The following is a 15,331-nucleotide window of genomic DNA, read 5'->3' on the forward strand; positions in this document are numbered from 1 at the left end:
CATAGTAATACGATAATTGACAATCATTTTGCAAGTCATAGAGGAAACTTTCGTGCCTTACTACTACAGTCAAACATCAACTTCTCAACTGCTACAGTAATAGAATTAGAACATATCACATAAGTCTTTGCCAATGGTGTAGTAAAAATCAATTTGACATCCAAAAGGCCAGACTTATGCCTTTGCTAGGAATCGAGCCTTTATCAAACCTGGTTGGCCCTTTGAGCCACTTTCTAGCTGTACGATCTCTGAGCGGTATAGAAGTGTGCTTAAGTCTCCATGAAACTGTTGAATGATCCGCAGTGTAGAGACTGCGTGGAAAGAGTCCTTGATTTGGCTCTCATCAACACATGCGCACTCTACGCATCAAAACCAAGCTTCTGACACATTCAACCTCACTACCTCACCTCTCTAACGGCATGGCCAGCCTTTGTACGTAATGCACTCATTGATTCAAAGGCTGCAACCTGTGCCATGCATAACAGCATTCTCTCACCGGGCCACATAGTAATTCCAGTCTGGCAGAGACGTACGTCTACGCGCACAATCTACACGGCCTACGTTCACACCCGCCGGAAAGACAAGGACCGTGCCGTTGGTATCGGCGAACCGGGGGACGAGTCAGCAATGAATATGATCTGATCCCCTTGACCCATATCGGGCCCACTAGTGGACACGGTTCTCTTATCTATCGTGAATAGAGTACAGTATCTAGGCGCACAGTGACTTTGACAACACACTACAGTGTGCTAGAAATCTTGAAGTGAAACGGTTCATGCTGTCAAGGTCCTAAGCTAGCCTGCTAAAGCTATTCATGATCTTATGTGGAGTCTGACCCGTGGCTTCCAACATAAGTACGCGGGAAGGACGGAACAGCGAGAATGCCGATTTTCGTGTATTTTTCGTAGGACGGCTCGGCGACGGCCTTCCATTACTCTTCGCAACTGCTTGCCTAGGGATAGCCCACGTGCTGACATCCTGCTGCTGGAGGTGCCAGACGCCAATCAACGAGATACATTGTCAAGCTGCCGCACTTGTTATCTTCAATATGATCACGCCACTGGTCACTTATCAATCATACGCCACGTACAAGCAGAGAACCCCCACTGGGGTCCCCATCATTGCTGAGATGGCCAGATCATGATCAACTGGAATGTCGTGAGCTTATCACGCAAGCTATCATCACATAAATAGCTTCAATGACGTTAGTCCATTCTCAGATGCCGCTTTGTTAGAAATCCCAGCCATTGAGTAGTCAAATGTCACAAGCGTCGGGGAGAGCAGGGAGATAGGTCACCCAACGGAATGCCGATCATGCCGACAATCAATTTTCAGGGTCCCGCGCCAAGGATCATGAATAAATTCCGGCTGAGATGGTGGCGAGCCGCTTGCAGATTATCGAAGCGTTCGAAACGAGCAGGCGCTGTTCACACTTCCCTGCAAGCTGACTTCAGAAGGATTTAGAATCTAGACTCTTCATGCTTGTAGATCAGGTCTCAATGCCGAAAGTGAAGTCAGGGCAAACACAGTGATGTAAATCAATGCATGGCATCTCGATGAGACGTGGTGAAGAAAGCCTTGACGATCAATCGATTTCATCATCCTGATTATTTTCCTGATGGTGGGGGGTGTTGGATTCGCTAGCTTGGCTGATGGGCGTTCTAGGCGTGTTTATCGGGACACACTGAACTGTGCGCTGCAGGGACCCTTATTTTCGGATGAGGCTGCGTTCTGGCCAGACCCTTTTGTACCGATCGGCAAGGCCATACTGTGGTGGTGGAAACCACCAACATCCACCTAAATGCACCGAACATCGGATCGTCGTTCACACTTTCAAGGCAGCGTCAAGTGCTGTATCGTCTACATCGTCGTTTCTGCAACACTAGGCGCTATGTGAGAGGGCGTGTCGAGAAGACTTGCATCTGTGCAAGTCTTAACGAGCCACAACCACTGATGACCACCCCTCCTCTGCATATGCACCCCATATCAGCCTCTGAACTACACACTGTTCTGACGTAGACACGTCAGACACGACCCTCCACATTGGAGTGATGCTTCCCCGCATAGACGTATGTGGACGTTTCTAGATATCTCTTTCCAGCAAAGTTGTGAACACCATGATGCGAGTTTCTCTTCTCAGCCATCTTGATTCTAATATTTTGGGCTCCTCATCGTGAATTATTCACACCGGTCCTCGTCCAACAGTCTGAAAAGCTGCAAATTACACCATTCTGCTTCAGGGATGAGCTTGCCCCACAAACCTTGAGACACGATCAAGAGTTTCCCTTACGAATTAGAGAAAGCTGAGTATGAAATAGATCTCATAGATGTCATTGCCCAATCAACATCAAGGTGATCCTCGGACTGGTGAAGTTCATAAACCTAGACTCGACTCTTTCTGATACTGTTGTTGTGGTATTTTTGAACAAAACATTTAGGTATGATGCAGTGGTTCTGTGTTGTTATCGTAACTTTCGTGATAGTTAGAGCATTCTCAAGATTTAATGTACTCGACTTCTCTAAGCTACCCCTAAGAGATTGAAACAGCAGATGCTGCACATGAGGAACACCCACCTGAAGTACTGGAGTTTGAGGCCTAAGATTAACGGGCTTATACGCGTAGTTCCTTCTTTAAACTAAATAATTTCTGTCCAAGCATTGTAAAGCCAACGATTAAAAGGCCGCAATCCTAAGACAGAAAAAGAGCCCTCCTTGCTCCTCACATCAACAAATTTGAAATAGCTCCATATCATACTTGCAATGACGACGTTTCCGCTGTTATAGTACCTTTAGAGGAGAATAGGGGCTATTTGTATCGCATGAAGGGGGCAACAACAATGGGCTACAAGCTAGCGAGGATTGTCAAAAACGGCGGTTACACTAGGCTATCACTACAACGAACTGCCTTGAAGATCCGTTTCACTGGAATCGAGACTCAATAGCAACAGACCCAGAAGTCCGTCTAAGGCCCGGGTTACAGCGTGCGGGCTTGCTCTTAGACAGCCTTCTACGCAGGCGATAGCAGTGCCTATACGCGGGCCGGAACGGCAAGTAGTTAGCCGCACGCACTGGGGTGTGCCGGTGGAACAGCAGTCGCTGAGAGATTTGGATGGCTAGCGGAAGAGACCCTGGCGGATCTTGAAATGGTGCTGTGCAGTCATAGGGCAATTGTAGCATCTCAATGCAGTGCTCGAAGTTTACTCCGCAACACAAACTGTTGCTACATCGCCAGCAATAACACCGGTCGATCGGATAGTCCCCCAATAACCGAGAAATATGACGAAGAAATGCGAGGAGAATGGCGAAAGTTCCAGCGAAAGACACGCATTCCCGTCATCTCGAAAGATCCACACGCATATCGACCCAAAGCGGTCCAGAAATGAAGCCACCCTCTCTTTTCGAGCACGCCAGGGTGACACGAGCCATCCGACCGGTGAAAGGGTACCGCCAGGCGGCACAATCGAGTCCGTTGGGGATACTGCCACCGGGAAGGACAGAATTGCTGGCTTGGAGGGAGGGCACCCTATCTCTGCGTATGCGAACGACCGAAGAGAGATAACAGGGCCAGACACCGCCCACCAATCCATCGCGGCGTTATACTCTCGCTAACTTGCACCACGCAGCACCAAGGCAAAAAGTCTGCAGATAGCTGGCTGCAGGCCGCATGCTGTACTGTAGCATACCTACACAGACACCAAATTTTCTCCAAACAAGCTGCAGCATGGTGGCCAATTGACTGGTGTGAAGCACGCCAGATATACATAGCTAGACCTTAAAACGGCCGGGGTGCACCTGCAAGTCATTGACCAGTGGTTGGCCCGCATTCTGGCTGAGGCGAGCGGCCCAACCCCGCTGGAACCCCCCGCTGTTGGCAAGGTGTAGTAGGGGGTGAGATGCTGCGCCAGTGCGGCAAGGTAGATTGCAATAGCATCAGAATCTCGTGATGGCGGTTCGGAGATGGATGGGAATTGCGACTTTGTCGGGTCGGACCTTGCCATGAGGGTGGTGGTCATACGGAAACTTCTCCCGAGGGGTGTATGTCGGTGAATGTCGGGATTGGATTCTTGACACACATCTGTAAACATCGTTTCGATATGGAAGCATCGGGTACGATTATCTCAAGACTTGAGACTTCACGGATGGGGGGCTAATAAGGGAGCGCTTTGACTGAAATGCATGTCTCCAGACTCTAGTACGCGCATAACCCCAAGCCGGGGAGCATCAGACTTTGCCTGATAAGTCCTCCGCGTACTCTCTCTAAGGACTCGACACTTCACGTTGCAGAGGCGTTTTGATCCATCCAGTATAGTACTGGCTGTGTGGAGAAGCATACCTCAGCAAATTTGACTTGACATCTTGACCGCCGACTTCTCAAGTTCTACTATGCAGTAACTAGTGCACCATGGAGTGCGTGTGGAGATGCGCCTTGCAGATGTAAAGCTCATCCTCCCTCACCCAAGACGATGTTGGTGGACAGTGTCTGCACACAGTAATTGTCTCATTTGCCTCATGCTGCCCAGAGTGCAAATTTTCACACAGCCTCTCGTCAGCGTCTGTCGATCTCTCTCGGTTGGCCAGTCTTTGGGTGCTCTTGTTGGAGATCTAGACCTCGGGGCCAGACCGGGATTGGGCTCTCGAGATCGGCGCCGTGCAGTGCCGGGCAACCTCTACCTGAGCCCCGGCAGGGACCGACATGGTTTGAGGAACGGACCTCGAGATCACCAAGACAGTGACAGTGCGAGTCGATTCTCAGGTGCGAAAATTGAGCAAACTACCACTGTTTGAAGAGCCCTGCCCTCTGCCACGATGTTGTTGCGTGGCGTTGCGCTCCCCCGCTTCCTGAACCCCTTGCTCGGTGGATACCAGACAGGAGGTTGAGCTCCGTGGTCAGCATCTCCTTGACTCTTTTTGGCGTCTCCAATCGCTATTCTTGAACCAAGCATGGCGATGGGGTCCTGTTCCAGGGTCCCACCGCCCTGGCGGGACCATTAGGAGCGTAAGTGCTGAGTGTGCCCTTAACCGAAACGCGGGGAAGCTCAGACCTGAGTCGCCTTGGCACCAGGATGTTTGCTTCAGTTCCCCCCCGGACTAGCATCTGACGGACAAAAGACACCTGGGCATTCTCGCACACTGTCTGATAGGAGTAGTATCGTCACCTACTGCTGCAGCTCTAATGCGAAGAAGTCATGATGATACTGCCTGTGGCGGGCTGTAAGTTGCCTATAGTGTGCATAGTTCGAACAAAGATCGTCCCCGGCCCGTGAGCTCTTAGAATAACGGCAATGTCCTTTCGTGCATCCTTTGTCCTATCCCAGGAGTTGAATCCCTTGGAGCGTTCTCCGCAAAAGAGTGCGCAAATGCTGTAAAACGTAGCTCAGCAGCAGCCACCTTGCGGGGGAAGCGCCTCCTCCTGTATTTGACGAAGAGCACGAAAGATTGGTGCTGGTTTTGTTCCTTCTCATCAAGATGGTGAAAATGTGCATAAAGCTGAACCCCTCCTGAGGTTTAAGAGGATGCTACTGTTGTCAGCGTACAGGTTGTGGATGTTTAGCCCGTTTACCGTTGTGGGAGAATGAGTGCGGTCGCACGACATTCTTCTCCTTCATCTCCATGAGCTTTGTGCATAATATGAAAGAAGGCTGGTCCCCCCATAATATGAGACAGACACCATCAGGAGTTAGGTCACACTACAGGCCGTCGATCCGCTGGTTTATATCGGGCAGATGTTTACCTGCAGCTTGCGGGAAATAAACATTTCGGGAACCGGACGGATGAAGTCCACATTAGCAGTCTGCCAATCTCATGAAGCATCCAGCCCTCCATCTTCGGCGCAGCATCCTGAGAAGCGAACTCGAGGATGGTCGGAAAGACGTAAATATGGCGACGCCTCTTGCTCTTGCGGAGCTGCTAGGCCTCCTCCACAATGTTTTAGAATGCAACCTCGGTGAAAAGACGACAAGAGGCGATGGGAAGAAAGAAATCAAGTCTGCACAATCTCATCGCAGATGATGCCTGGATGACATAACAGAGAAGAGCACGATGCAGCAGTGCTCAGGGGGAGGGTGTCCAGCAGCTTATAGCTCGCTGTCGACGCGGTAGAGCAACAGGAAACAACGTTGCGACGTAACGAGTGCAATACCCGTCAAATATCCCGATGTACCATAAGCACCGCGTTCCGAGGCTGTCACTTGACAAATGCTGTCCTTTTGAAAGCAATCTTAACTCTCGCCGGACATCGAGGACTTGTTCTTGTAGCCCCAAGCTGTGGACGGTGATGCACGAACCCCTCCGTGACGAAGATGGTCCTCGGATATTGTACGTGCAAACTCTGCCACAAATCATCCCGATCGCACTCATCGTAGTACACTTGCAATTGCACGCCCAAGGCCAACGTATCTGCGATGAAGCGATTTCTCGAGGTGGTCAAGGAGAATGATCCATGTTCAAGAGCCGGAGGCAGGTCGAGGCCCCGAGCCGCATGATTGACAGGAGGATCCACAGTTGAGAGCCGCCATCGATACTGCCAGATGCGTGTCTCAGTCCCTAATGCTTTCTCAAATCTCTTTTACTCCATCCATTGGCGAGAATGAAATTGATGCTGTTCGCACACCGCCAGTCTGCAGCTGGAGAAATTGCAAAGGGCAATGCGGCATTTCCACAGCGGGCGGGAACGGCTCGTACTACAGAGTAGTTCATGTACGAGGTACCGTAGACACTTATCAGCATGTTCCAATAGGTTGTGGCTTGCTTTGTCACCTCAAATTTGGTATCCATGGCCAGTAAGGAGGTGAGAGAGGCAGCACAGTGTGACAGTGCGACTTAGTTGGCTGAATACTTGTGCCCTGAAGCCATCAACGCCGAACTTCCGTGATAATGCCTGTAGAGTAGGCCCAAGCCCTGCTTCTGAGCCGTGTGCCACGGCGCCAGAGAACCTGGGACCTGACCTGGGGGTGCCATTGTAGGCGAGCCTTCCTTCCACGGTGACGATCCCGGTAAGCGCAACGAGCTCGTTGGCTGCGCCATCTTGTGGCTTCGATAGCGCGGGGGTATGAGCATGTGCGGACTCGAAACAGGATTCTTGCTGCTGGGCAGCCACGCGGCGGTGACTGGCAATTGGACAGGAGTGGCTTTCGACGAGCTCATCTGCTTGCTGTCTGCCCACGCCGGGATGCCCCGCGTCACCCACATCATCCCACGAGGAGACAAGCGTCTGCGCGTGCCGATGCCCGCTTGGACAAGTCACATCATCACGCAAGGAGTGCCGGTCAGGTGGTCCACGATGCCTGCGAGCCAGCGAACGGGCACGGCCAGTCAAAGGCCACGAGCTTAGACTGGAAACTTCGCAGCCAGGTACCGAGGACATGGGTCGTGGCCTGGGGTAATGCCAAGCCATACAGATGCTGGAAATCAAACAATATCAAAGTGACGACATCACAAGTGCGAGAAAAGTGCTTGCTTAAAGGATCAAAGTGACAAGGAGAGGAATCTTCGGAACGAGCCGAATCGAGCTGGGATGGGATGGGATATTGAAGAGCTGTGATATTCCAAGGCACCAGAGCTTACCGACGGCGTGGGGTGAGCCACCTGCCACGGTGATCTTCAGGGCCGGCGTGGACTTGGAACCCGAAGCGAAGACTCAAGACGCCGTTTCAGATCGTTTCCTTGCCCTGTAAGAGAAGAGCTGAAGTGTCTTAGCGAGCAATTTGATTTCTTGATATTTGCCCCATGCCTGTCAGCTTTGCCTTGCTTTCGCGCATCTCAGAAGAGCTCCTCAGACGTCATCAGCAAGGCTCTACTGGTCAGCTGAACGGAAAACAGCAAAGAAAAGCAACAGTTGCATTGGCGGGGGACAGCTGCGAATCATCCACGCCGCGAAAAAATCACCACCTTCGGAGATGAGGGACATGTCGAAACTTGGCCAGCATGAACGGAGTCGGGCGGGATGAAGCTAAGCGGTGACAAGTCACCATCGCTCTGGGATAGTTTTAGGCACAACTAGAAGCTGACCAGGATAGTGGCCTTGGTTTTACTCTCGCGAAAAGACTCTTGAATCTCAGATTCGTAAGAGGAATTACGGCAGGAAGAGATGAAATTGAGAAAGGACCCGCTGTACAGCTTCTGATACGACAGCCGGCCTCGATAGAGCATCAACAGCGAAGATGCGATTCTTCTAGCCTGCTCGCCTCAGCGATGTCCGGAAATCTCGCTAGCAAAGGAGGATCAGTACAGACTGCCCGGCCCAGCATCTTGTTCTCAGCTCACCAAATCCACCCAGGCGCAGCTTCACCCATGCCCAGGAAAATTTCAGTAATGATTAGCGCCAATTTACAGGGGAGCTTGGCCTATAACCGCCTGGAGATCCACTTGCTAGCAGGACCGTCTTAGCGCACGGGAGCGCTGTAACCTCAGGACCAGCCCCATAAGCGGGGGCCACTTATAGGCGGTAAAGCCTTCTGGGTGCTGCTGGGAACTGCTAGCCAGAGAGGCTGACACCTTGGCGGCGCAGGCAAAACAATCGATTGCGTTCCAAATGCCCGATGGTGGGCAGAGGCTTTGAAACTAGCGGCTACGTCATTGATGACCGACAGACGCATCGTGGAATCCCGACTAGTCTTCTTACGGCGAGGCCCGTATGCGCGCAATCTTCCCTGGCTCCCTCATAAGTTAACCTAACATTCAATACACCGCAATGTTTGCTTGCGGGGGTTCTGGTCCGGAGGACAAAGCAAGCCATCCCTACACAGGCCTCGCATATGCCATGTTCAGCGCTCGGTGGAATGTTGTAGGGAGAGTTTGACACGCCGGAAATGAATCAGTGAAGCTTTACCCAGCGGGCCGCTCGGAGGAGATATAATGAAGCTGCCAAATGTCCTCAGCTCGGAAGGCATCCCGAACGATTCTGATCGTCCGTCAGGCGACCTGCTCCTGGAATGGGCTGTTTGAGAGCCCCGGACTTCGTATTGCTTCTTCCACAGTTGGAAGCTCTTTGTTGCGGGGAACTGCAACATCGTGGGCGCAGCCGTTTTGGAGGAGCTCAACGCCGTATTCCTTCTCCTCCCTCCACGTAGACTCCATTCCTGCGCGTTGCCCTGGGTACTCTATCCACACACCCAATCCAGAGACATTTTGTCATCTTCACTGGATATTAGGCCGCAGACGAGCTCAATATTGCCTGTAGTGTAGGTGCTAGTTAGAGTCGAATATGGAGCTCCTGCACTCGCACCAGAGAGTTCCGCTTGCACGCTATGCGGTCCTGGCCTTTGCTATCAAAAGAGAGGATGCTTGAGTCGCGGACTGCAGCTCTGCAACCAACAAGACGTGTCTAACCAAAAGGCCACCGGAAACTTTAGAAAGGCGAGCCTCCATTGCGATTGGCTGGCGGCTCACCATCCAGAAAAAATTGGCACAGTCTCCAGCCTGTTGGGGCAGGCCCCTCGTCGATCAGCGGAGACCAGCTAGCGAGGTCCACCATGGAATCCATGCTCACCGGCCATGCACAGTTCACCTAGCGCGCTGGGCAGGGCTGGTATATTGCAGGTCGTTTCGCTCGAGCCCCCCCGCGCCGGGGTACCTCTGGTGGACTCGGGCTACGATGGGTTGCAGCGGGCTAGGAGGTATTAGTGCGGCGGGAGGGCAGGCATCACCACCACCATCTCGATGAAGGGGAGGGCAGGACGGGCAGATTGTCGCTGAACTGCTCGATCCTCAATCCCCCTTGAGCTCGCACAGCTCTCAAAGCTCTCAACAAACAGCTTCGAGAGCTCTTTTCGAAGCTCTTGAGCTGTGTATGCCAGTAGCGATCCCATGTCGATCGAGACGTCTCAGGGTCCCCTCCTGTCACTTTGTCCCTGATAATCATGACCCTTCGTGCTTCTCTCCTGCTTTAGACCTCCCGCTGGTTAAATTGAAGCCGAGCATATCCAGACTTTGACAGGCAGGTGTGGTTGCTGTCTGTTTGTCTGGTACGGTTAGTTTCGAAATGCGGTGGAGGCGGCATAATAATAGAGCAGACTGCTAATCGCAGAATGGCCCGACCGCCAATTCCGCGTGCGCAAAGGATGGCGAAGTGGACATGGGGTTTTGCGGAAGGCGATTCCCCCTCCACAGGCAATCTGCCCCGTTTCTGAACCGCCCGCGGAGCGTGTGTCCTGTGGTCCTCTCACTTCTCTTTTGCATCTACACTACACTACGCCGGCGGGTCAAGTCGCATGGTGGTGGAGAGAAGTCCACTCCATCCTCCATCCTCATTGACATTTGATGCAGCAGGACAACTTTGATTTGATTAACCCGCCCAACCGCGACAGCCTCCTTTGCAATGGCGGATGCTGTCCATCTCCCCTCCCCCTCGCCCTCTGGCGCTTTCCCCAGGAGGAAGTCGAATTCTGGCATCCCGCTGGCGGCCAGATGGATGCGTCTTAGACACACATAGGAACGAAGAAGGACCGCTTTATCCGAGATGTCGTTCCATCGTCGCAGCAGACAGCAGCAGCTGCTGCTTCAGGGGAGACAGCAGGATGGCGCCCTGTCATGCGGGACATTGGACGTGGAGGTATGGGAAGTATGCGGCACAATCGGAGTATTATGCACAGATGACGTTTGAGTAAAATAGACGTTGCAGTAATTTAGTGCCGACGGGACGAAGGACGCTTTTTCACGATGGTCCGCCTGGAGTTTGCTCGCGTGCATTGTTGGGCAATGGCATTTCATTGCTATCGCTTTGCGACGGATTTCGCAGGCTGAAATCATCGTGGACTGTTATCGTGTGTCAGTGTGCAGCTTAGTCAGAAGTCCGACCCGGCCGAGACTCATCAAGACAGAGATCTCTGATCATGAAAAATGTGGACTTGATGGTCAGTGCACGAATGAAGAGCCACAGCAGCGGCTGGTGCCTTCCTCGACGAGTCTGATTCGCCAATGGCTGTTTCCATTCTTGGTGTTTTACTCTTCGGTGCAAGCACGGACTGGAGGGGTAATAGGTAGGTATGGCGGCAGGCAATGAATGGGATGTTGAGTTCTTTTTTCCGCACACCCCCCTCCGGGTCTGACAGCTGGCACCGGCTGGCAGCTGAGCGACCCTGGGTTATAGAACATTCTTGCTATCACCGAAGGTCGGCCTGGCCCCTCCAGCCTGGAAGGTTGGTTCCAGTGGTCTGATGTATCTCTCAGCACATTAGTGCTCAGACGGTACAGCCAAGATGGGCCAAGTCCACTGAGCTTGCAGTATGAGCCCATCTGCCAAGAGTGAGAAATACTACACATGGCCTAGCTCCCTAGGCATCTTGGGAGGCTGAAGAAAGCGAAGCACGCAAAAATCAAAGCAAGCGACCCCATAATCCTCGGTCACGAATAATCAGATCATGATGGCGACTACGTAGATAGTCACTGGAAGATAGAGAGGTGGATTATCTCTGCGATTATCTGGACCCCCTCCATACTCGACTGTAGTTGTCGCACCTTGGCGGCCAGTTCTTCAGATTCAGAGATAACGACATTGGAAAATCGGGTCGGTTCCGACTTAGGCTCCCAGCCCTTCCGAGATCTTGTCACTCGAGAAGAAGGCTGCCTTGACCTTTGGTAGCCCACACCATACTATGCAGTACACGTTCTGGCAGGAGTCAATCCGGGAGGCTGTTTGCTAATCATCATCCAGATAGACTTCCTTCTAATCAGTCGGTTGTGCCGGGTAGACCGGAATGCCTACACGCACGCCTGAGCAGGTTTGTAGTCAGTTCCAGTTCCAGCATCAGCAGACCCTGTCCTCAGCTTTCAAATCAAGTTTTGAATCATGTTACTCTTATTCATGACGCTGAGACGGCCTCTGAAGATCACGCTTTTAGTAGGTCCCGTATCCTGACCGTCACTACTACTCCTCCCGCTCAGTGTCTTTCGGATGCCGGAGGTCAACGACACTATCTGAGCGGGAAGCCGGCAGTGAGAAGTCCCCTCGTCCCCTCTGTCAGATTTGTGTCGATCCCGCCGCCCGCGATAAGGCAAGGGCAGGCAGGCATAGCTGCTCACCGCCTCGCGAGAGACTGCGAGGAAGGAGATGGTACTCCTTCTGATACGAAACCCTAAGATCTCTCTCCCCACTCTCCCTCCTCCTTTACAAGCTCACTGCAACTGTAACTGCTGCATCTGCATCTGCATCTGCAGGCCAAGGCCAGGAAAGACAAGGTAGAGCCAGATGCTTGCGCGAGCGACGCGCCGCAGTCGTAGATCTGTTCCCTCAGAAAGACAAAAGGCGTCGCAAAACGCTTGTGAGGCAGGCAAAGCAGGCCTGCTGCAAGGTAAGGTGTCTCTGCAATGGTCTTTTGGTCTCCTCAGAACACATGCATGCTACTGTATGCACACGCCTCACGCAGCTTAGCGCGACGCCCGGGGCGTCGTAATAAGGCGACCAGCCGAAATAGGTTTGCAAGTCCTCACAGTGTGAGCGCGGGTTGGTCTCCAGGCAGGTTCCTACACTTCCAGTCGCATGATAGGTGTGGTAGACAGTTTCGATTGCAAACCCTGAATTGACCAATGTGACAACGCCCAGATGCGGTTCCCAAAGTTCATTTTGCACGATATCACTACTCTAGATTGAGGGTACTTTGTATGCGAGTATACTGTCGAGTCAGCGTCGGGCGGCCAAGCATGCTTCGGTATGCTATGTTGCACCGTTTAAAGTAGCGGAACAATAACTTTAAAATCATAACGGAAGTTTAGAAGACGGCAGTCGAGATACTCTCCCCCAGTCCCCAAACTCCACAGCAGCATTGGATATGCCCTATACAATGCGTAGAATAAGACACAAATATTTGAGACACTGCGAAGTATGGGGGATCTGCATTGCCGTTTGGTCAGGAGCCCAAAAGCCCGGATAGCGGCTGTTTTCTCAATTCTTGCTGAAGAAGCCCTCGAATCAATGGATGCGGGGAAAGCAATGGCATAATGCTGGATAGCATCGACGTTGCTCGTGTTTCCAAGAAGCAAGACAAGGTCACGAGGAGCTACAGAGTGGCTCGTGATTGCACGGCAAAAGGGCCTCATTCCAGCTCGTTACTGCAAAACCTCTGGGATGCTGTTGAAAACAGGTACCGTATGTTTTGAAGCTTGCCCAACAGCTAGCTACCTACCCACCGCTCGACCTTAACCACGGAGATGTTCAGATGCTTGGATATGACAAGGGTGGAGTGGAGGGACTGATAAAATTTGTAATGAGTTGACAACATACGACTAATCCAACAGACGAGCTCGAAATAAGCTCAAGGCAGCTCGATATGAATTGCGATGATCTTCTCGCACCTGGACTGATTAACCTCTAAAGCAGCTGGAGGCTCGCGGCTATCTCCCGCTATTATTATTACCCACACTGCCCGCGCGCGCCGCTGGAGGTCTTCGCGTGGAGCTTCGCGGGCAGCCGAGAGCCGTGCAACGGCCGATCTTGACCCCTTGCGCCTTTGCCAGCATTCGAGCTGAGTGTCGACCCTAAAAGCAATCGTCGATGGCAGCGGTCGGCGAACACGAGGGATTTTGTCTCGGAGGGTATCCTCTTGCAAATCTGAGGTTTTCTTCAGTTTTGATCGGCGCCTGATACCGATGCGCTGAACGGTGTAACAGTGAGCCGCCGTTTTCGGAGGGCTTATCAGTTCAGGAGAGACGTAGATTATCAAGGAACATCACCACAATAACCATAAATGGCCATATAATAGCTGCATGGGATGATGAATGGTGCTACTGCAGGCAAGTGGCTTGATAGGGTGGTAGATGAGCCCGTCGATGGCGATCATCGTTGGTTTTCCTGTTGTTGGGACCACAGCGACCTGTTGGGATGGCTTCAGCATCCACTGCCCAGCATTCCCAAGGTTCAAAGATTACTGTGTGATAGAACCCAACGGCATGCACATCTGCTCGAATTTAGGTAATAGCTTTTCAACTATCCATCACGGCTGTATTGCAGCATTAAGGTGTACCAGCCATGTCTGCCTCCCTTTAGATCAATCTTTGCGTCGCTTTCTGCCCCTTCGCAGTGCATTAGCAGCTAGCTCAGGAGCCAAATCATCGAGACAATAAAACGGAGGCAGGCTCTGCTATCGCGTCGGAGTTGTCCTGTTCAAAGTGAGGTTGAAAGTGGATTTCGTGACAGAATAAATGCTCGAACGGTGCACAGTGTCTTGATTCATCGTCGCAGTTTTGTTCAGCGACTTGGCAGCGCTGCAGCATCTGCCTCTGTGGCCTACACCGTCCTGGAACGGGCATCGACTAGGCTTGCCAGGGGCTTAGCTACGGACATTTTGGCGCGACGGTGGGTCCCCTAAGATTCTCGATGGCGGGCAGGGATGGTAGAACCCACCATCATGAACATTGAGATTTGACCAATGGCGACCCGTAGTTGCCCTCCGGAGGGCGTTAGAGATTCAAGGACAGATGCGTTTTGCAGTTTTGCAATATCGCCACATAGATAACAAGACGCGGTGAGAGGCTACGCGGGGGTCTACTAGTCTCCGGCGGTAGAGACCCGTGGGGTCCCATCAATGCACGTTGTTGACACACTCGCACTTGCAGAGATTTAGCAGCCGCTGCTGCGCTCTGGATTATTAGATCGTGTCGAATCGGGACGCAGAGATGGTCCTCGACCATCCTTTTGTGTGATGGAACCTCTGGATGTGTCGAAGCAGACGTCGGATCCGTGTCTCTGTGGCAGGTTGCACGCTGGTGGGCTGTTGGAGATGAGGGGCATAGGCAGAGTTGGATGATTGACAATGCATCCTCTTGTAACAGCAGTGTGTGAGTATCAGTCAAGGAGGGGGCACCCAAGCCAAGTCAAGACACCATAACCTCGCCGTACCTGCAAGTGTGCCTGTGCCGCCTGGTCGGTGAATGTAAGTTGCAGTACAGTTGGACCCCTTTTGAACCCTGGGGGTCCCTTGATTTGTGAGACTTTCAATGTAGGGTACTTTGAAGCTTGCTAAAGAGGTTGAGGACTTAGCGTACTGATATTGATATGTCTGATCTGTATGGGATGTCTGTGATCATGGCCCCATGGGGAGACTCTACACGTATCTCCAGACTCCAGGTTCATAACAGGCTTGCTATACAGATGTCATGACAAACAGTGGACTCGTCCGTGAGGCCTGAGTCGTACGACGGGCAAGTGAAAACGAGAAACACGCATTCTGCAGGTGGCATCGATGTTGGCCTGTAGCGGCGACCGGAGATGGTGGATGAGACCTGCAGCTAAGAGGATGGCTGGTGGAGCATGGCGCTGTCTGTACTGCAACTTCTCCCCTGACCTGGTCACATCCCAGCCGGCCAGGAGCCATACAGCTGTCGAAACATGAAAGAGGCG

This window comes from Phaeoacremonium minimum (assembly GCF_000392275.1).
Source record: "Phaeoacremonium minimum UCRPA7 unplaced genomic scaffold PA7_03_scaffold_455, whole genome shotgun sequence".
Classification (NCBI taxonomy): Eukaryota; Fungi; Ascomycota; class Sordariomycetes; order Togniniales; family Togniniaceae; genus Phaeoacremonium; species Phaeoacremonium minimum.